Raw genomic sequence first — 20665 nt, 5'->3', positions numbered from 1 at the left:
CGCCGCTCGGCTCCCGGCCCGTAGTACTACAGCGCGCGCCGCCCGCCGCCGCCATTGGCCCGGCCGCGCCCGCGTGACGCGCGGCGGACGCGCGCGCGCCCCCTCCGCTCCCGCGGAGCGCCCCGCGCGCCGGCCCCGCGTTTCCAAGGCGACCCGGCAGGGACGGCGGGAGGCGCGCGCGGGATCGCGCGCGGGCGGTCCCCAGGTGCCGCTGGTCCCGCGCGGGGCGCTGGCGGCGCGGGTGCCGCGGGCAGCAGCAGGTACGTGCGGGGAGCCCCGGGGACAGAGGGACGTGAGGGGAGCCCCGGTCTGTGCCGAGCCCCGGCGCGGGCAGCGGGACCGTGCCGTGCCCGAGCCGCGGGACTTACACCGTGCTCCGGCGCGGGCAGCGGGTCTGTGCCGTGCCCCATCGCGGCCGTTCGCGGCTCGGGGACTCCGGTCCCTCCGCCGCCCCCGGGGTCGGGCAGGGCGGCCCGGCGGGCTCCCGGCGCCGCGGTGGCGGGGGCCGCGCTGCCGGGGGAGAGCCCCTCGGTGCCGGACAAAGTTTGGCGGCGGGCGCCGCCTCCCGCCAACTTGCCGGCGGTGGGGCCGGGGTCTGAGGGCGCCGTGCCGCGGGCCGGCCTGCGGCGGGGCCCGAGCCCCCTCCCGCGGGGTCAGCCGAGCCGCGGCCCGGCCGGGGGCGGTGTGAGGCTCGCGCCCGCCGGTGTTGCGGGGCCGCGGCCGCGCTGCCGCAGCCGGAGCGGCGTGACCCCGCAGGGGAGGGGGCTGAGGGGGCTCCCCGCGCCGAGGGGCGCCTCACGCATCGCGGTGCCCCGGCAGCGCTCGGCGGCGCGGCCCGCGCGCCTCCGGACGGGCCCGGCCGGACAACTTCTGATGTGCGGATCCTGAATACCAACAGCCCCGGTAAAGCCTGAGCGTGAAAGTTGCTTTTATTGTCTGTGTGTGCAAACCCACCCAACGGCGGTGCCTCAGCAGTGTCTTCACGCAAGAGTACTCTGTATCTGTAAGGTGCTGCATCGCTTCTTGGAAACTCCCTGTCCTGCAGCAGCATCATTGCTTGCCCCAACGGGAAAAGGAGTAGTAGTTTCTTTTCTGGAGCCGAAATCCCTTTAGAGTCCTCCTTACTAGGGAGTTTTCGGTTTGCGTTCCATAAAATGTAATAAACTTAATAGGCCTTTTTTGTTAGATTTGTAGAGATGAAATCTAAATTGTGAGGATTGATGAGCTATAACGGGACGCCGTGTCATAAGAACTTTTCTTTAAAATAGTACATGAACATGCATGCTTTCTGAGCTGGTTAGTATAGTAAAGTTAGGAAAAGGTTCTGCTAAGTGTGTCCAGAATTTTTGGTTCTTACACGCAGGTTTAAGAGCAAACTGATCTGCAAGCTCTGTTAGAACATGCACCTGACACCAGTTGTAACAGCTGCAGAAGATTGTATGTGTAAAAGGAGTAATGTTGTAGGGGTATTTACAGCTGTGAATGCAATCAGCAGAGAAGGCTCATTTGTCTGAATGCAGGGCACCTGTCACAGGCACACAGTCAGAAACTGCTGCTTTGCTCTGTGACTCTTAGGAATCCTGCTATTTTTGCAACACTTATTACTGGAATTTGCCCAAAGAGGGGTAAGTAACCTGTGTACTTTTAATGTGCTCTAATAACATTACTAACCAAGTGTGGATTAGATGAAACAATACTGATAATCATTTCTTGATAGCTCCTGTGAAGATGCTGTAGGTTCCTGCAGGACACTTGTAAAAGGGTTATTGCTACCACTGTCACGTTAGGTGGGGGTTATAAATTAGACTGTACAATAGTAGCACATAGGTGCTTTGTGATGAGATAGTGCAATTAGCATTGTGCACCAAGTATCTTGTATGGGAAAATGCGTGTCTTGATGTTGTGAACAATGCCTGTCTTGTGAGGCAGAATACTCTGTGCAGAGAAGGGGAGGAATACTTCTTATTTCCAGAGGATGCAGAATAAGAAGCAAGTGTGTGCTGCTTCAAACGTGCCATGGTTCCTAAATGCTGGGCAGAGTGTGCCTACAGTCAGTGCAGGGGTGGTGTGAGCGAGGAGCCCATTCCTGAAGCAATGCATGTGCGTACTCATCTTACTCATTCCTCTGTGTTTCTGAACTAAGTGGAGTTTCTACAGCTTTATCCTGATTCAACGTATCGCAGAATTGTTTAGCACAGATGCTGTTTTCACCTGAAGGGTGAAAAGAGGTGGAAGTTGCACACAAAGTTAGATGTTGTTAGTGGGTAGTAATTATGCTAAAGACAGCAGTGGACAACAAGGACACGAAGCAAGAGTACGCATCAATTATGTCAGGCACAAGAACTGGAGTAGTAGGTGAGATAAAGATCTGAACTCGTGCTGATTTGTGAAAAGGCCAGTAAGAAAATTAAGATGTGAGCTACGTATGCTTGCAGTGTGAGTACCAGTGCAAGGCTGCTACTCAGCTAAAGTATTTTCAGATCGTGACTGACAGCATAAATGCAGAACACAACACACAGTGTAGCTGTCTTCCCCTCTCTCACTGTGCCTGTTCCCAGAGGTTAGTTGGTATAAGCGTGATTACAGTTCTGAAGGTGCCCTGTGCTTGCAGCTCACTGCACTTTGCCTCTCCTGGCCCCCAGTACTGGTGTGCTGTTACAGCGACTTGGGTTCAGTGGTGGCTGCCCCAAACCTGGCTACCTGGCAGCTTGCTGTTGTCTCTGATGGTCTCTACACTGCGGAGTCTGACGCTGCAGTAATATTGCATCACAGATCACTTTTAGCACGGAGGGACAGAACTAGCAACATCTCCAGCATGATGAAGCGCATGGTTTCAGTGTTACTACACGTGATTAGGTCCAGATTAGGAGGAGAAACTGCACTGCCCTGCGAGATCCTGACATGACTAAAATTTACCCGTATCATCAGTATTTGTTTAAATTAGTTGTATTACCTGGCAATAGCACAAGAATTAATTGAATTGTGTTATGCAGGACAAAACTGCATCTTTTATTAGAGCAACAAATGTTATAGTAGTGCTCAGCTAAACTGCTTCCTGGGCAATGGGATAACTAACAGAAAAAATACCTTATCCCTATGAGCACTGCAGAATCAATATTGACATAGGAGACTGGAGTCCTTTTTGCCGCATGTGTTAACATCAGAAGTGTCCAATAAGTGCCGTTTGGAGAATCTACGTTGCTAGTTGGTGTATGAGAGGAGGACTGAGGTTTGATTTCTGCTTTTCTTCTCCTTCCTGGTTCTAGAGTGATACTGTGTGCTGCTGCAAGGTATTTGCCATACTCTTGCTAGGCACAGTAATATGAGGGGTAAGTCTGGAATCAGTGGTGTTGGAAAACAGGGAGTTTTGGATTTTTTGACTTGGAAAAAATTTCTGAGCTTTTGGGAGTATTTTTGTAGTGTAAGTGGACATGAGCATACTTGGTGAAATGCCATTTTCAAGAGAAGAAGAGTAAAAAAGTAATAAGAAGTTGGCTTCTTATTGCTCTGGGGTAGAACTTTTGCTGTTGTTCATTCTTTGGCTCTAGAAGTTTCTGTCCAAGGTGAATTGAAACCTTTTTTCCTCCAAATTCTTAGCAGGTGTGTTGTGGGCAGCAGCAGGGTTATGTCAGTCTTTGTCGTATTTCAGCCCACCCATTTGCTGGGCTTAAGATTTAGTGTGACAAGTTGATGTATTAGGGTTTAATTCTTAATTTAGTTATAAGGTCCCAGTGAAGCCTGTTTCCTCCATATAATCGTTGAAATCACTGGGTTTGCATGATTAGAGTGAAGTTGGGCCTTCTTGTAAATTCGAGTAGCAGTGGAGATCTTCTAATGATACTTATTAATAATGCTCATCAACTAAGCATTATAAAACGCAACATCGGCTTATTTCTTGCTTTATTCTTCTGTCCCATTTGCATTTTATCTATTTTGTCTAGAGTTCAGTGTTGCTTTGATGTGTTTCAACTAAAATTTCTTTGGGGCAATTTTTGTATCTTTTCTTGCATCTGTAAAGCACCGTGTGTGCCTATAGCATTACACACAAATGAAACTGCCTTTGAAAATGTATGTTCAAATCCACGGGTTGCAGAGTTAGACCTGTAAGTCGGCAAATACCCGACTGAGGGTGCAGATACAGGTCTGTGTTACAAGTCACTCTGCTCACTGAATGAGGCAACGATTTGCAGGAAGAGTAGTAATAATGTGTGATCTTAATAGTTGAGAGGAGGATTAATGCAAATGGAGCTAAAGTCATAGGCTGTTTTAAATGTGGTGCTTCTGAATTTTCAAAACCTTTACTTTCAGCCCAAATAACCTTTTTGCAGATTAGCTTCTAACATGCAACCTCTTGGTATTGGGAAGCTTAGCCTTTTGGGTTTTTTTTTTTTTTTGTAGAATTACACTACATGGAGGTATAAACTTCTCTTGTTGACTTTAAAAAAATCCCTAAATGGGATTTGAGCCTTCAGTGGTGATTTCTAATTCAGGTAATTGCCTTACTTGGCAAGGTTACTGGATGAATAGGGGAAGGACCTTTGGTTCTGTGCTTTGTGTAGGGGAACAACAGGTGAAGTCTGACCTGTTTCATCTTCCTTTCTGCTCTGTGTCCTGTGCTGTTTAACCTCAGCAGCCTTTCAGTACTCACAGCACACTTGTCTCTGTTCTGTCTGAGGTGCCAGGTGCCCAGCCCTTGTGTACGGGGAGTTTGTATCCATTTGCATTGGCTTTTGAGATGCCACCGAGTACTTGATTAAAAAAAGCAGGCAGGCAGAGGAAAACAGTTCAGTTTAACTTGAATGGATTGCCATGAGACAAAGAGCATCTCTGCTCTTCCAGAGAACTTCAAAGGCTGCCTGCAGACGAGGCAAGTGTCAGAGCTTTTCAAAAAAGTTGTGAAAGTCTTTGTAGTGGAAAGTGTTATGTGTCTCATATTTAAGTGTGCCTACCAGGTTTTTCCATTAATAGAAAATGAAAATTCGTGCATAAAAATAGCAAAATACAAGTTTTATTGAAGTTAGTGATACTTTTACTGTTGAATTATTTTATAATTTTTCCTTCAATGCTTTTGTTCAAGTTTATCAAAGAATTTCTTCCATAAAAGCAGCCATTTGGACTACCAGTCCATTTAGCTGATGGTACAAATGTAAAGAAAGCTCTTCTTTAAGTGAACTAAAGAGCTTCTGTCTGTAATAATTAAAGTTAGCAAACATACAGGATGTAAACATGAGGCATGTGGTGTGTCTCAGCAAGCAGTGCATAATTTTTCTCTGTATATAATAGCTGCCTGCATTTTACAACTCACATATAGTAAATAATTGCATTTTTATCTAGAATGATAAAAGTAGACAGCTTTGAAAGCAACTTTTTAACAGGAAAGTGAGATATGGATCAAAGTTCAGGTGTTAATTGCACAAGTGTATTTAAAAAAAGCCAATCTGAAAGATTTTTCTTGCACATATTTGTTTTTCTTCTGTTACCAGCTGCCACCTCCAGAAATCTGAATGCCTGAATGCTCTCTTTTTTTTTTTTTTTTTTTTTCTATTCAGTCTTAGGAAGGACTTCCAGAGCAGGAGCAGTAATGTAATTAAATAGATATGTTTAACTTGGAAAGGTGTTATTTTTAGGACTAGCTCAAAAGGGCAGGTACTCCTTGGAGACATTATAATACGGCCAGATTGTCTCCTCCAACTAAAGAGCAGTACAAGACATGGGCAGCACCAAGGTTTACTTAGAAGTTTTTGACACGTGTTATCTCTGGGCAAAAAAAAGAATTGAGAGGAGGCAGCAGAGTGGGCACAAGAGCCTCTGGGCTCTTGGTACTCGGTTAAAAAGAGTACAGCTTGCCGTGGAGGGAAGTCCTTGTTCCATCCCTTTCTCAGGGCTCTGCTCTGCCCCGTGCTGGTGCCCTGGCTGCTGTCAGGATCGCGCCCCTGCTGGCTGGAGCGCTCCGGCCCTCCCTGCTCCCTGTGCTGGGGCAGCTGCTCCTCTGGGCTGCCCTCATCTCTGCTCCCCTCCGGTTCCATCCTGGCCTACAAGGAGCAGGGAAGCTGCTGCATGCTCCTGGTAGGAAAGGGTGTGTATGTGAATTAATGGGCACACTGCAGAGAGATTTTTCTCCCTACTCTCTGTTCTTTTTTTGTGGTTCACATTTGCTCACTTTTCCACCTCTGAGCAAAGGGGAGCATATGGCAGTGTGCTGTCCATCTGGTTGCCACTTACTGTGAAATCATTATGCAGGCAGATTTGGCCCCATCTTGAATTTCTTAGGTAGGTAAAACTGTTACTAGAATGACAGCTGAAGTGTTTATACTGAGCTGTAAATGTGAATTAAGTGCAGAATGAATACAAAGGGTTCTTTCTGAATATTTTCAATCTTTTACGTTAAAAAAAAACCCCAACTTGTGCTATGCTAGTATTTAAAGCAAATAAGGCTGAGATCCTCATTGTGTAGACTCTTCAAGTACGGATAAAAGACAAGTCCTGTCCCAGAGGATTTGCAGTCTAAATACATTTTAATAAGAATATAGTGAATGGTGAGAGGTGCTTAGGAACCCCTTAGTTACAGAGATAATACTGTATGTATGTCAGGAAAAATTCTGTTGACATTTTTGTATCCTGGCACAAGCTTGTCGCGTTTTCTCTTGAAATGCATAGCAGATGTTAATTCAGGTCCTGTGCATTTTGGGTATACCCAGGTATTTCTTATTTACCTGCATATCAAGGATCAGTAAGACAAATGTCACTGTCTTTGGCACCATGAGCACGTGTACGTTTTTGTTAGCACATTTCATATTGCAAACATCAAAAGAGTAATAACCTGGCTTTCCCCTAGTTATCTAAAGGAGTACCACTGAAAAAAACAATTAGGTGATGTTTATGCTGTAATATCCTGATACGTTATCTGCAGACAAGAGTACCTGCTAAAGTAGTTTTTAAATTCACTTTATGTTATACTTAGGAGGGTTAACTTTTGTACATTTTCTGTTGTGTAAATCAAGATCTTATTTTTCATGTAGCTGCATGGACAAGTCTATATTTTTCAAAATTGAAACAGTGGCTGTGCAAGTAGAAAATAAGTCAGAAGAAAGTAATTTATCTGAAACAATCTTCCTTGCTGTTTAGATCAGGGATCCTCACTTTTGATTGTTACATGCATATTTATTATAAACTATTTCTGCAGTGATTCCACTGTGATATGTGATATCAAAGTGCTTGTGGACTGGGAAGAAGAGTTTTGTCTTTGTGGAGGAGAGTGGCTAGAGTTTGTTCACTGCATTCTTTAAAGTTTTAATTTTGTTTTGAACAGAAGTGCAGTCAAGTTCTTAAATATTGTAAGTATTGAGATTTTTTACCTTTTTTCCTGCAAGAACCTATTTAAAGGACTATAGATAGCTTTCTGAAAAAGTTCTGTACTGCAGCATGCGATGAGAAAAGTTCATTTTAAATTTTTAAAAGAAAATCCTGAGTTTGAGATTTGCTCCAAAGGAACTGTTTTTGAACAGGTATTCTCTGCATTAGTATGTCTTCCAAGTGTTTTAAAATGGGAATTCAACCCTCAGTAGACAGCAGTGAAATTAGGCTGGCAGTGGGAATTCTGAGTAGATGTGGGGAGGAGGAAATATTTCATGGCTTCTGTTAGAGGCTGGTGAGAGCTGTGGTGATCATCTCATGAGATAGAGGTAACTGGTAAGGCAGTTTCTCTCTAGTTCTAGAAGTCAGAATAGTCACCATTAGTGATTCCTGAGACTGACATTTGAAAAATATTATATTTAGTTAAAGATTCTAAAGGTTTTTAGTGGAATGATACTGGCCGTCTTCTTGCATCTATTACTCTGCTGTAGAAAAAGAAATAACTGCTGTACAGGTAAAAAGCCATGGTTCTGGCTAAGGAAGAGACTATAACAGTTGTCTTGAAGTGCTGCTTTTAGGCTGGTACCCAGGCTTCATACCCTGCCAGAAGGCAGGAGTTTTGATGTGTAAATGAAGGTATTCTTTGAAATGCTGGGAAGGCCTGGCGTGCCAGGCAAAGGATTCCCTGAGGAGCCCAAGGAATAGGAACTCAGGGACTGTTACAACCCTTTGAATCTCGAGCTGTGGACTGTCCAGTTGTAAGGGTGACGTTTGGTTTATTTTTTAATTACACTCTCTTTTGATTAAAAATGCTCATCAGCACCTCCCCTGTCAGCTTTTCTGAAATTTGGGAGTGATGGGCAGAAACTTGGTGTTTTTTCCAATCTGAGTGCACCCTTTCATTCTGAAGCATAGATAGGCTTATTACTTTGGAAGAACTTCTTTCAGTATAAGATGATTTCCCGTTTTTGGGGGACAGGGAGTGCAGTCCGAGTAGCTGGTAGCCTGCAGAGGCCCGAGTCTGAAAGCACTGGCTACAGTGAACTAGCAAACTAAGACTAATTGGTTATTTGTTGGAAGCGTTTGGAAATGCACAGTGCCCATGTGACTGGCAGCAGCTGGGATGTGCCTGATGTTTGCTGGGTTAAATGAAGAAGTGTATCTCTATGAGAAGGGTTCCAGAGCCCCAGCTAAGAACATTTAACTGGTGCTTTCACGGGCTGCCTTGATGGAGAGATTTCATGGACTGAGTGAACACGGCAAGTCAGAGAGCTTTCTTCTGCTTCATGCCTCCAAATTAGGATTAAGGTACATGGGACAAATTGACTGGCAAATATAGGTTTGCACAGTTCATTTTGTCAAGAGAGGGAGGACTTTATGCCCTAGTGCCTGTGTATTTCACAAGCTTTGAAAGTCACTTTGTGTTGATGGCTGTGTGGGGCAAGAGCTTTTTCTCCTGATGATGTCTAATGAAATTAAATACTTATCTTGGTTATAATGCTGTCATAATGCCAAGTGTTCTTTCCTGGAATGAAGGTAGAAAAAAGGGAAGGCCAGTGTTCAAAATACTAAGTTATAAAACAGAGGATTCAGTATTGGAAGAAAAACTAATAGCAGTGGTACTTTCCTTCCCTAGATGGACACCTGACCTTGGGGCTTTTGGTTGTGTTTAAATAGTTTAGCAAAACACTTCAGTCTGAAGAAGGCTGTTTTTCTCTTAGTTTCACTGAATATATAAAGCATACTGCATGAACAACATTTGGCAGAAGAGGAGCAAAATGTATCTGAAACCTTTAATTATATACTGTAGGCAGCACTGTCTAGGTCAGAAGACACCATATTATCAAATAACATATTACAGGCATTCAGAACTTGCACACTAGCTTGATTATTCAGTGAATAATTGGTCTTTGTTAAGCAGATAATGGCACTGTTTGCATTCAGAGCCAAGGTTTGAAGTATATGACATAGAATATTTGTATTTTAAATCGTCTGTTATCCAGCTGATGTAAGAACTAAATAGAACAGAGTTCAGTAAAAGCTTTTAGAATGGTAGACTGCCTGTTCTGCTGTGCATGTCTCACTGACTGTATCATACCTGCAGTTCTGAAGACGTTGAAGAGAATTTTTTTGTTTATTGAATTTAACTTGGTATGGGTGTTTGCAGCAGTGCTTGGGACCATATAGACTGTTTAAACATAGACTGTATTAAAACCCAAACCAAACAGAAAATGCCCTGAAGAATAAAACAGTTTGGAAGCTTTCTGAACTGCTGGTGGGCAGAAAGGGAAGAAAATAAATAGTGAAGGAGAACAAGAGTATGACAGGCAAATAGGATTTATGAGAGGAATGCCATGTCTTTCTGTGTCACACATCACACCTTATTTTGCTTATCTTGAGGAGAGAAAGTATTTCTGCCTTATGAATATTTACTTAGGCTTTTTAATCCTTAAAGATCCCAAGGTGGAATATGAAATTATTGACTGCAGTGTCAATAGCTGATAATTTTTACAAGTATGTCAGAATATGAGCTCAAGTAGGTGTGCAGGTTCCTTGGGCACTCATTTATGTAAGCTGATGCTTGGGGGTGACTGTCAGCTTGGTAGAATCTACAGTACTCTGTTTTGTGCAGGCTGGGGAGCAGGTGATGACGAACAGACTTTTTTTCTCTGGGTTTTATCTTACTTTCTTTTTCCCAAGAGGGAATTTAAAAGCAATAAGGTGATAAAATTATTGCCTTAAAGGACAACAAAAGTGATCAAACCCACTAAAGTAATGGTTTCTTGTATCAAGTGCAGCATAGTCAGCTAATCAAAACACATGTTCTCTATCTGTGACTGTTTAGCCTGCAGAAGATCAGCCTGCCTTGCAGTGGAGAAGTTGTATTTTCTGTGTGAGCTGAATGCCCATTTGAGCTGTGATCAGCACTCTGCCTTCCCTAAGGAAATGGCAGTGATTGTAGCATTTATCATACATAAAGGAATCTGTCTTGCTCTATATATCTGCCAAAAGACATGTGAAAAATAGAGACCCAGGCAGCAGCATCCATGATCTCAGTAACCCTTCAGACAACAAGACTGATGGTGAACTAAGGAAATCACTTCTCTCCTTCTCACCCAAGCCCCATATTTAGCCACAGCAATAGTTTTGAGTTGGGTTGATTTAGAAGCCTGTGTGTAAAGGAGTCTGCTAGCAGAATATTGGCTGAAAGGTTTGTGTAGTGCATGAAGCTGTTGACCTGTGCTGCAGAGACATGGACCTCCAGGTGAAAACAAATTCTTGTTCACACCAGAAATTGAGTACCTGGCTAGAGTGCTGTGGCTTACATTAAAAATGGTTACTTGAAAATTAAATGACAGAGTGGGCAGCAGTTGGAATTTTGGTGTTGAAGGAGAAATTGTAGTGCATACAATTGCTTTAATAAAAACAGGGAGTTTGTTTGGGCTATTTAGGATTGAAAAAAGCACAGAATGTAATGCATGTTCTGCTGTCATCAAGCAGCCCTGTGGCTGAATCAGAGACATAAAACCAAGGGCAAAAGTTCTATTCAGGGAAGGAAAGATGGAGCAGACTTAAGTTGCAGAGCACTTTTTTTCACGGAAAAGCACTGAATATTAGAATTTTGCTTTAGTGCTCTGCTCTGTAACATGTAGCAAAAATGATGGATTGGTGATTCTTCTGACTTGGCAAAATGAGGGCTGCTCCCTGGAAAATGCAGCAAAAGAGCCTCAGAGGCTGCTCTGGGTATGCTCAGAGATTTGTGTGCCTTTGCAAGGAAAGGAGAAACAAAGGACTAGCAAGCCAAGATCAAAATAAAAAATGATATATAAAAGGTGCCATACATGACCTGTTTTTCAATTCTCTGCTAAGGGCAATGAAGCTGCATGGTATGTAATTTCTAACGATTTTCCTTGTATCAAGCTAAACATTCCCTTCATTTTCCCCTCTAAGGACTGAACTATAAGCATTCTTGTGATTCGAGCAAGGGCAGATCTAAATGTAGCAGCAGCTCCTGGACCCACATGGCCACCGAGCTGCTTCCCTTCTTGCCTATCATGATGTGTGCTGTCAAAGGTGTTGGAGTTGCTAATTGCTAATTTAACTTCCAGATGAAAGGCTGGATGACAGCATTTGTATGTTCATAGCTAGAGTTTGTGTCTCTCCCTTGCAAGGAGTATGGCAGTGTTTTCAAGCTTAGATTTTTGTCGATTTTGATAGTTTTGTGTGTGTTTCTGTGTGTGGATAAGTGTGTGTTTAAATTAGTTTTCATCTTTTCTCCGAGATACAGTTTTGCATTTTTATAATAATTTATAACTGATTGTTATAAGTTATACAGCTGAAGTGTTGGAGGAAATCAGTCAGGCATGGGTTTTTAATGAAATAAGATCTAGTAACACTATTTAATATTACAGTTTATTTGCCTAGAAAATCCTACTAAGTTTTTTCCTTAAATAAGCAGGTAAGTTCTCTTTCCCTTCCCCAGTTTTCACAAATTTCAGCACGGTGTCTGGTGATGAAGTGAGTAGGTGGGGTTAGGAAAAGTGTTTCAAGCAGGTGGACTTGTTGTCATTATCTATAATGTGTGTATGTACATGTGGATCCTGTAATTTTTCTGCCTTCTGGGCTCTCATTAAGTTCATCCTGCTGCAAAGCTTTGAGTTTGATTTGTACTTTCCACCAAGTTGTCTCTGGGATAGCCTCTCATCCCATTGATTTGCTGTGATATTTTTATGCTAATAGTAGCAAAAGGAGATGTTTAAGGAGAAATATTTTAAGAATTTCAAATGTGCTTTTAATCTTCTGGACACAGACTGGTACAGCAAAGGGGAGAAAAGTCAGCATAATGTGACCAGCCATCTCTGTAAGTTGTCGATGGAGCAGAGTTTGAGAACATCTGGACTGTGAAATGCACCTCTTGAACTTTCATTGATTGGTTCCTTGGGCTGCCAGCCAGGAAGTGTATTTTTAGATACTTGCAGCAAATCTTATTGCATGTGAGAGAATGCCAGATCCATAGTTTGTCAGCTGCTGTTTTTCAGTAAGTAGGGAAAATGGATTTGGGTTTAAGTTAAATAGTTAATTTGGTGCTGCATTGCAGGCACAGTTTGTACAGCTGTACCTGAGTTGGCTTTGAGCTGGGCAGCCTGGCAACTAGTCCCAAAGCCCAGCAGGAGCTGTGGTAATCCTGAGTGCTAATCCAGAGAGGAAAGCCATTGGCCTGGACACAGTAAAGCAATCTTTTCTTTCACTTAGCCATGGCCTCTGAAAGCAGAGATGGGAAAAATGTGTATGTGTGTTTAGTTTTTTATGGCTTGCCATATATTTTGTACCAGAACAAAAGGAGGCATGTTAATTTAATTTAATAACTCCTTATGAGTGAAATGTGCTGCATGCTGCAGTTTCGTAGCACACTAGAGTACAGCTGTCCCTTGGGACATTTGAAACAGGGCACGTTCTTGTTAAAAGCAGGAGGAAATAGTTCTGCCCTGCTCTGCAGCAGTGGGCAGGGCAGTGGTGAAATGTGTGTGAAGTGTGGGGCTGCGTGAACTCATCCAGTCTCACTGGCTGCTTTGGTCCCATCACATTCCCAAAGGATTCTGCTCTTGGCTGAGGGTGAACTGTGGTTTGGCCTACCTATATTTTTAGCCTGTGGGTGCTGCCTGATGCCACTTCTGAGTGACATTATTCTCTGGAACTCGTCACACTTGCTTTGGACACCTCTCTGTTTGGTGCTCAGTAGAAGAGCGTTTCCAATATTACTGGCTCTTGAAATTACTTAATGGAATATCTTGTCAAAACCTTGTTCATCTTTGATTCAAGACAGAAATTTTCCTATCCTGAAGCATTCCCTGTTTCTCATGCTGTCTGTCCTGCAGTTTCTCCTGAAAGCTCCTCTGTTCAGCACTAGTGTGGTATGTCTATTAAACCGACCTGTGTTGATAAGGTATTTAATCTATGCTTGTTCAAAACTCTGTAATCTTATTACTGCAAACAATGCCTCAAATTAGAGTAAGTACTTTGGAGCAGGGTTTATATCACTTTGAAAACCACCTTCTAAATCACCTAATGTGTCTCCAAGTAGCATGTGAATAACTAATGTATGGGCCAGCTTTCTGTGTTCATTTCTAGGACCTTAAAATCATAGGATTCTGATTGTCCTTTTGGTGTCTGTCCCATGTTGGCTGCAGTGCACTCCTGTGTCAGCTCTGAGAGCAGATGCTTGGCACCATCTGAAGGCTTTCTGCCCCCCACGTTTCAAGTGGTGTGAGCTCTACAGTTCACAGCCTGTCAATGTCAGCACTGTGTTTTAAAAGAGTGTGTTGAGAGCGAGGAGAATTACACAAGAGAATGTTTTACTAAAGACCAGTGTTTGGGAGCTATGAAGATGAGAAATGAAGGCTCACAAGATATTGCCCCTTTAAATCCTGTATTGGTCTTTGCAGCAGATTGTCTCATTTCTAGTGCTTGTTTTTACAGTGACAAGTGCAGTAAATCTCTCACCTGATGCCAGTATCATCTTAATTCCTTGCAGATATTCTTGGGTTATTGGAAAATTTGTATTGATTTTGATTTTTCTGTTTCTGAATCAAATAAGATTTCAAAAACAATTTTTTATATATCTTTTCATATGTATCTAAAAAAACCTCAGCGACCTACACTTAAAATATTGGAGGCTTTTCTTTCTATTGGAAAGTGGCAGGATTTTTACCAACAGAATGCTGCACCAAAAGTCAGAAACTTGAATACTAATCCAGATTTTAGCATCTGTTTCCTATGTGGTCTTGGGCTTTGTGTTTAGTTAAGGAGTATATATTCAGTAACTTATTTAAATTCTGTTGAAGGTGCTAAGGAATCTTTGGCTGAGTTTGATAGATTGTTTAGCAGATAATGGTTGGGTTGGAGGAGTTAGTACAATGGTGATACACAGAATATTTCTGAAAATTTTCAGAGCTGTTTTGCCAGCTCTTAATGATTTTAATCCAGAAACTAATACAGATGTAGCTTCTTTGCTCTCATCTGTTTTGAACGTGTTTTTCTGAGTTTCCCTTCTCCTAAAAATGTTTAATGACTAGACTAGTAGTTTGTTTTTATGTTTAATAAAGATGAATTGATAGAAGTCTGTGTTTGCAACTGTAACAGACAGTTCTGTTACAAGCAGGTGACTGGTACGTGTTATAGGTTGAAGAGCAAAAATGTGTTTTATTTGTACCTTGACATTTGTTTACTGTTCTGGGGCTTGCATTGCAGTATGGATCCCTTGCATAACCTTTGCTTGAAAATCATCCTTTTATCTGCTCAGTGTATTAGACAGAACTTCTTTATTGGATATAGGTCATGGGACTTGAAGTACTAAATAAGATACTGCTGAAATAGAGCTGAGGAGGGTGGCAGGGTGACTGCTACGCTGGGTCACACGGTGGCCAAAGCTTTTCTGCCTGTGTGGTGTCACAGAATACTGAAGGATAGAGGGGACAAAGGTTTTTTTGTGGGACGGAGTGGTTGGGGTTTTCTGTTTTCTTTATGATATTTTGAAGAAAGTAGTTATTAAACAAAGCTCTTTAAAAGATGTGTTTTATATGTTCCCTGTGCTGAGCTCTAGGGTAGCCGAGTTTGTTGCATAAGCTTCCATTGTACATTTCTCCAGCAGGCACTGTCATGTGTGATAGAAGTGTTCGTAGAAAATTATTGTATCTCCTTTAATAGATGTTTTTTATAGTTATTTAATACACTGGCAGAAGCCATTGAGGTCTGATTTGAAGTTAGTGCCAGGCATTTAAATGAGAATAACTTTTCTCCATCCTCTCCCTAACTGCATATGAGCTACTGTGGCTGTATATTGAAAGAGCAGCTTAGGAATTAACATGCATGGCTTTTAATTGAAAATACATTAGAGGTTTGTATATGCTATTTATTTCTTCCCATTTTGCTGTGATTTGATAGGTATTGGGTAGAACAGTTACTGCAGAGTTTACTTGTGGAATTGCTGGAGAAGCCGAGGCAGGTCCCTCTCTGTGCCATCCCTGCCCTGCACTTTCTGCCTGTTGTCAGTGACAGCAGGAGCTTGCAGGGGCACAGCTCTGCGATTTTTGGGGCCACTTCAGGAACACCAGCTCCCAGGCAAGGATCCATTTGCTGCTAAACTCATCAGTTTGATTTCCCTCATTGTGTCTTATCACTACTGCTCCTTTACATTTATTACCAAAACTTCTCTGAGGTGGGGAAGTTGTTTTGTTTTGTTTTGTTTATTTGTTGGGGATTTTTTCCTCTCTCCTCATTCTTTTCCTCCTCCATGAAGGAAAAACTGGGGTCCAGGAAGCCATGGTCTAGTCCTATGAAGGCACCTGAAGTGGCATTCAGGCAGCAAAGTCCAAACAGCTGAAGCAGTATCAGAGCATTACCACTTCTGTTTGAACCATGGTGCATATTTTATGTGCCTCTAAGATATTACTGCTCAGTGCCTCTCACTTGCTCATGTTCTTCTGGGGCTGTAGTTGTACCACGTGTCTTTAGGGCTGTGGTTCAAAGTGCATTGCAGAAGCCTGAGGGAATAGTGAGGTAAATTTTATATCTGAGTCCCAGAGTACCATCCTCATTTGCTTCATGACATGCATTTCTTAGTATGTTAGCAGTAGCACCAAATTAGTGTGCTACAGGAAAAGCTGGTTCTAGGCTCACAGTTTTGAATCACAAAAAGATTAATTTCCTAGTGAAGAGTGAACTTTGTGAGCCTTTAGCAGTTGGCAAGTTGAGTTTATCTTGATGCTAACGCTATCAGTGAAAGAGCACAAGCTGACAGTTCTCCCCTCTAAATCAAAGGGAGTTCATGGGTGGGTGTTCCTGCATCTTCTTTGAAATTTATTCAGTAGCTTGTGATGCTCTGCATTTCCTCATGTGACAAGAATATCAGTCCTCTCTGTTCTTGCAGAGTTTAAAAGAGATGAGGGCTGGGCAGGGATGGTGATGGGTAGCTATTCTTGAGAGGGGGGGAAAAAGATAAATTGTACATTTTTACTTTCCGTGTATGATTTATTTTATTACCAGTAGCTGAATGCATTTTAATATGTATTTATATGAATAAGCAAATAGCATTCTGAAGGAATTCTGCATGCCTGTGCAGATCAAATGCTTTTTAACAGTTTCAGAAAGTACTTGTCTTGCATACTTCATTGATCCTTTTTACATTCCATACAAACTAACTAAGGAATCAATTACTTCTAGTAAGAAAGAGCCCTCACTTCCTATCCCTTTTCCAGGTCCAGTGGGAAGAACTTTTGCCTTATCTGTTCAATTTGCAGTGGACAGACCGGGCAGACTCCAAACATCTGCTGGCCGTGTGTGTGTGTCCCCTGTGATGTGCCCAGCCTCGGTTAGAGGTGAGGGGAGGGCACTGTGCTGCAGGTGGGGATCTGCTCCAGATGCTGCCCAGGACTGTCTGGGCTGGGCCTGCTTATTCACAGCTTGGACCAAATCCCTCACCATCGGTACCTTGTGGCAGAAACCTGGGCTGTAATTTGCAGTAAGTGCACTCCATCACCTGCTGAGGGAACCAGAGTGACCTGGTTAAATGCTAAATGCACCAGGCATACATGAAATAATGGCTGTCAGTACTCTGCATGCCATAATAAAGGAGTTAAATCTTGCCTTTTAGGCTCCCTATGATCAGGAAAGACTCTGCCAGCCAAAAGCAGTGTAGCTCTTGTGTCCCCATGCCTCTGTGAGATAACTTGCCTCTGAAGTACAGGACAGATGTGAATTCAAGAATTTTAGTGTGTTTTTGCTAAGTGGAGTTTATCCTATGTACATCACCAGGATTAAATGCTGCAACTATTGGTAAATTTGCATTCAGAATAGCTGGGCTGTTTGTTTCCAAAAGCTGAATTATAAAGCATAACACTGTCCAAGAGAAGAGCAATAAATTTCACATCAGTGGGCTAATTGTTATACACTTGCTTTTAAGATACACAGTAAAGCCATAAATTCATATAAATTTATTGCATTTTGTCTGGAAGGCTGCCCATAATACTTTCCAGGAATGACAAAACATAGATATTTCTCACAAATATATCTGTGATTTAGTTAGTTCTTAGAATGAAATCTTTGGTTCCAGATGCTTGTTTTGATTTGTCAAATAACTGGATTTAGTACCAGTCTAGTTAGGTTTGTTTTGATTCTGTACTGGTGATTATATGTGAGACAAAATTGGTCTAAAAAACTTCTCACTCTCCTTCCTAGCTAGAAACATAATATTTATGGCCCTCACAGAGTTGTAATTGGCATGATGCATTGAAATCCTCAGCTTCAAGGGATGCCGACAATTTCTTAGGAGATTTTCTCTGTACTTTCTCCCATTCTTATTGTAATGTTGTGAATCTTTTGTATTTTGGTTGACATTACATTTTCTAGGAAACTAGAGGATACTTCTAAAATTTCTAAAGGCCTTTCATTCCAGAATCCATTAGGCCCAGGATCTGAAGAAAATTAAAATGAATAGCTTGTGGAAGAGTGTTAAGGTTGAAGGCTAATGGCTGAACCACAATCTCAAAGTTACATTACTCTGAGTGTATGATGAGAAACTCAAGTGAGAGTTAAGCTCCAAGTAAGATGGGCAGCACAGCACATATGGTAGATGAAAATTAAAATGTAGTGAGTTTTGCCTGTTTTTCTGACAGACTTTCACGTGACTTTCGTACTTTCACTAAGAGATTTGACTAAGAGATTGCCAAGTGTTCCTCCCCTGAATTGACACATGCCTTGTACTCAGGATGTCTCAAGGATTTGTGTTACTCTGCTGCTGTTGTTAAAAGCCTGAGTGAAGTTTTCAAGTTAAATTTGCTATTGGGTTCAAATGGACTTCTTACCTCAAAAGCCATTAATAAGCTGCAAAAAATAGGTTTGTGTGTGATAAACTCGAATCTAATCAGAGATGACCTGACAGGTATCTAAATAGACCTGAAAACATTAATTCTAGCATGTTCTACAGGATACATATATTTTCTTCACTATTCTAAAGAGCAGCTGGACTGATGTTGCTTAGCTTGGAAAAAGATGTGGCTGCAGGTTTCTGGTTTGGCTTTTCACTGCACTTCCAGGAAGTAAAAACAACCTTTAAGAGTTAACTCTTGACAGACGAAAGCAAACCAAACTTCTTTGAAACTAAATTGGTACTTGATTTGCTTCCAGTAGTAATGATTTAGTTTAATACAACTTGACTAGGTTAGTGTCATTCCCAAATGTTTAAATTCAGACATGCCATTGTTTTTAGCCAAGGAAATATAAACCCGACTTTTCAAATGTAATATTTTAATATATAGTCCAAGGGAGATTTGGGGAGGGGTCCGTATGTGTTTCTTTGTTTGAGGGGGTTTGTTTCTCTGTTTCTTTTGAGAAGTGGAATTTGTGACACAAAAAATAATGGTTTGTGGGGGGAGTGCCTTTGTTATGAAATTTGTCCAAACAATCATCTGACTACATGCTGACTGAGCCCAGAGTCATTTAGTTTCCCAGACCAGAAAAAGTCAGATGTTTTCAGTCCAGTGGAGCTGTTGATGCTGTCAGCATGAGCAGTGGCACATTCCAAAAGCAGACTAATGCTGAGCTTCCACCAGTGAGCCCAGGAGCAGAATCCTGAGCCTGCCCTCCCTCTTTGGATCCCTGTGTCCTGCTGTACAGAGGGATCACCTCTTTCCCCGGGAGCCCTGTCCAGCCAAGGTGCCCCAGCAGCAGCTGTGAGCAGAGCAGGAGATGCTCGGCCATGCAGGGAAGGGCTGTGAGCTCCAGCCCTGTGCCCAGTCCTGCTGGGAACAGCCTGCTTGGAGCTCGCCCTTCCTGAGGAGGCCCAGCCTGGGAAGACCAGACAAATCTGTAAAGGGACCTTTTAGCTATGTGATTGTTCTGTTTGTTCTTTGGACTCAAGAACCCTGTGGTGTGGGGTTTTTTCCTACCACATGCAGGAACTTTAGATAACTGTAGGAGTCACCAATTTATTACAGCTAAATGAGAGTGGTTTGTAAAATGGAAAGGGAAATGGCATGCTTGGAATTACTCCAGAGAAAGAGATCAAATGAATAATCTTCTGGCTGAATGAATGTCTGTTGTTTATTGAGGAGCTAAGAGCAAACTTGCTATTTGGATAGCCTTTAGAGATGGACAGGTTTGCACATCTTTGAGATCCATATTGCTCCCAGTATTTGCCATAGTATTAAACTTCCTCAAGCAGAAGGCCCTGGGTGCAGAGAATACCTTTTCTTTACCCTGTGGCATCTTCTGAATTAGCAACACTGTGGATTGCTGCAGTACCTGCCAGACCTGTGCATTTTCTGGAAAATGTTGGGAGTGTGTGAGAAGCATGAATTCCAGCAGTGCCAGTGTGCACTGTGTAGCTTGAACTGAATGAGAGCGCAGAGGAGCTGGGGGCAAGTCTTGTATTGGTGGAAGCCTATTGATGCTGGAGTATTTGCAGGTCACAGAACCTGTCTGGAGACCTGCTACACAACCCCTGCCCTCCTCCCCAGCTTCCATGTGAACAGAGAGCACAAGGAAAAGGAGCATGAGTGGAGTGTTTTCATGACCTTCCCAAGCAGAGCAGCTCGTTTCTTTTGTCTGCAAGCTCTGTGCTGCACACCTGCAAGCTCCTTGGAAGAGGCTGGGCTTGACTGGGCTCTCCTGATTCTGGCTTGGATTAATCCTGCTCTAAAGGCTTGGTTCCAGCTACTGCTACTTGTTCTGTAGTCCAGATCTGCAGTACTGAAATGTTCAGGATTCAACTAATGATCACATTGCATTTGTGAAGAGATTATTGTAATTGTGCACAAGATAATTTTTCTCTTTTGGCCCATCTAGACTTCTCTCTAGAAAGTGTTAGTTACACTTAGGAATAATGAGGGTCTTTAGTTACATGATTACATGCTGTTTTTTTTTTTTTCCTTGAACAGCGTTGTGCTTAATTTCAGCATACAGGATGATTCCACAAGGGGATAGAATTATGACTGCATGAGCAAGTGCAAATCTGGCATTTCCTAATTTGTGAATGCCTGACTTTTTTTTTTTTTCCCTAATCTAAATACCTTTCCTGTGATGGAGGAGTTTTTTCCCTTTTTTTTAATTGGTGTATTTAAAAACTTTGCTGTCAATCCCTCCATGAAAAAGATGCAAAATCCAATGTCCCTTCTTCCTTGAAATAAAAAGCTCCTTCTTTTGTGCCTCTTTTCTTTTGGACACTGCATAGGAATGTTAAAGATTAAGGAAGTTAATTTGCTTTTTGTTTTCTGTGTGGCATCTCTGAATTCATAATTTTTTTACTAATCTAATACTT

The 20665-nt window shown here is 42.5% G+C and overlaps 1 protein-coding gene across 2 annotated transcripts in view; it reads left to right on the top strand.

Moving 5' to 3' along the window:
• The first annotated feature begins 89 nt into the window (after positions 1 to 89).
• TMEM266 (transmembrane protein 266) overlaps positions 90 to 20665 on the top strand; it is an 81749-nt gene continuing 61173 nt past the window's right edge. The window contains exon 1 of one of the 2 annotated variants that reach the window (XM_088172347.1): positions 90 to 260. The gene's annotated coding sequence lies outside the window, so the exon portion shown is untranslated. The remainder of the gene's footprint in view (positions 261 to 20665) is intronic. The other variant, XM_014879142.2, reaches the window with a different exon arrangement.

This window comes from Sturnus vulgaris, chromosome 13 (genome assembly GCF_052056855.1).
Source record: "Sturnus vulgaris isolate bStuVul1 chromosome 13, bStuVul1.hap1, whole genome shotgun sequence".
Classification (NCBI taxonomy): domain Eukaryota; kingdom Metazoa; phylum Chordata; class Aves; order Passeriformes; family Sturnidae; genus Sturnus; species Sturnus vulgaris.
Note: the sequence above shows the minus strand (reverse complement) of the source record. Positions and strands in the feature narration are given on the sequence as shown.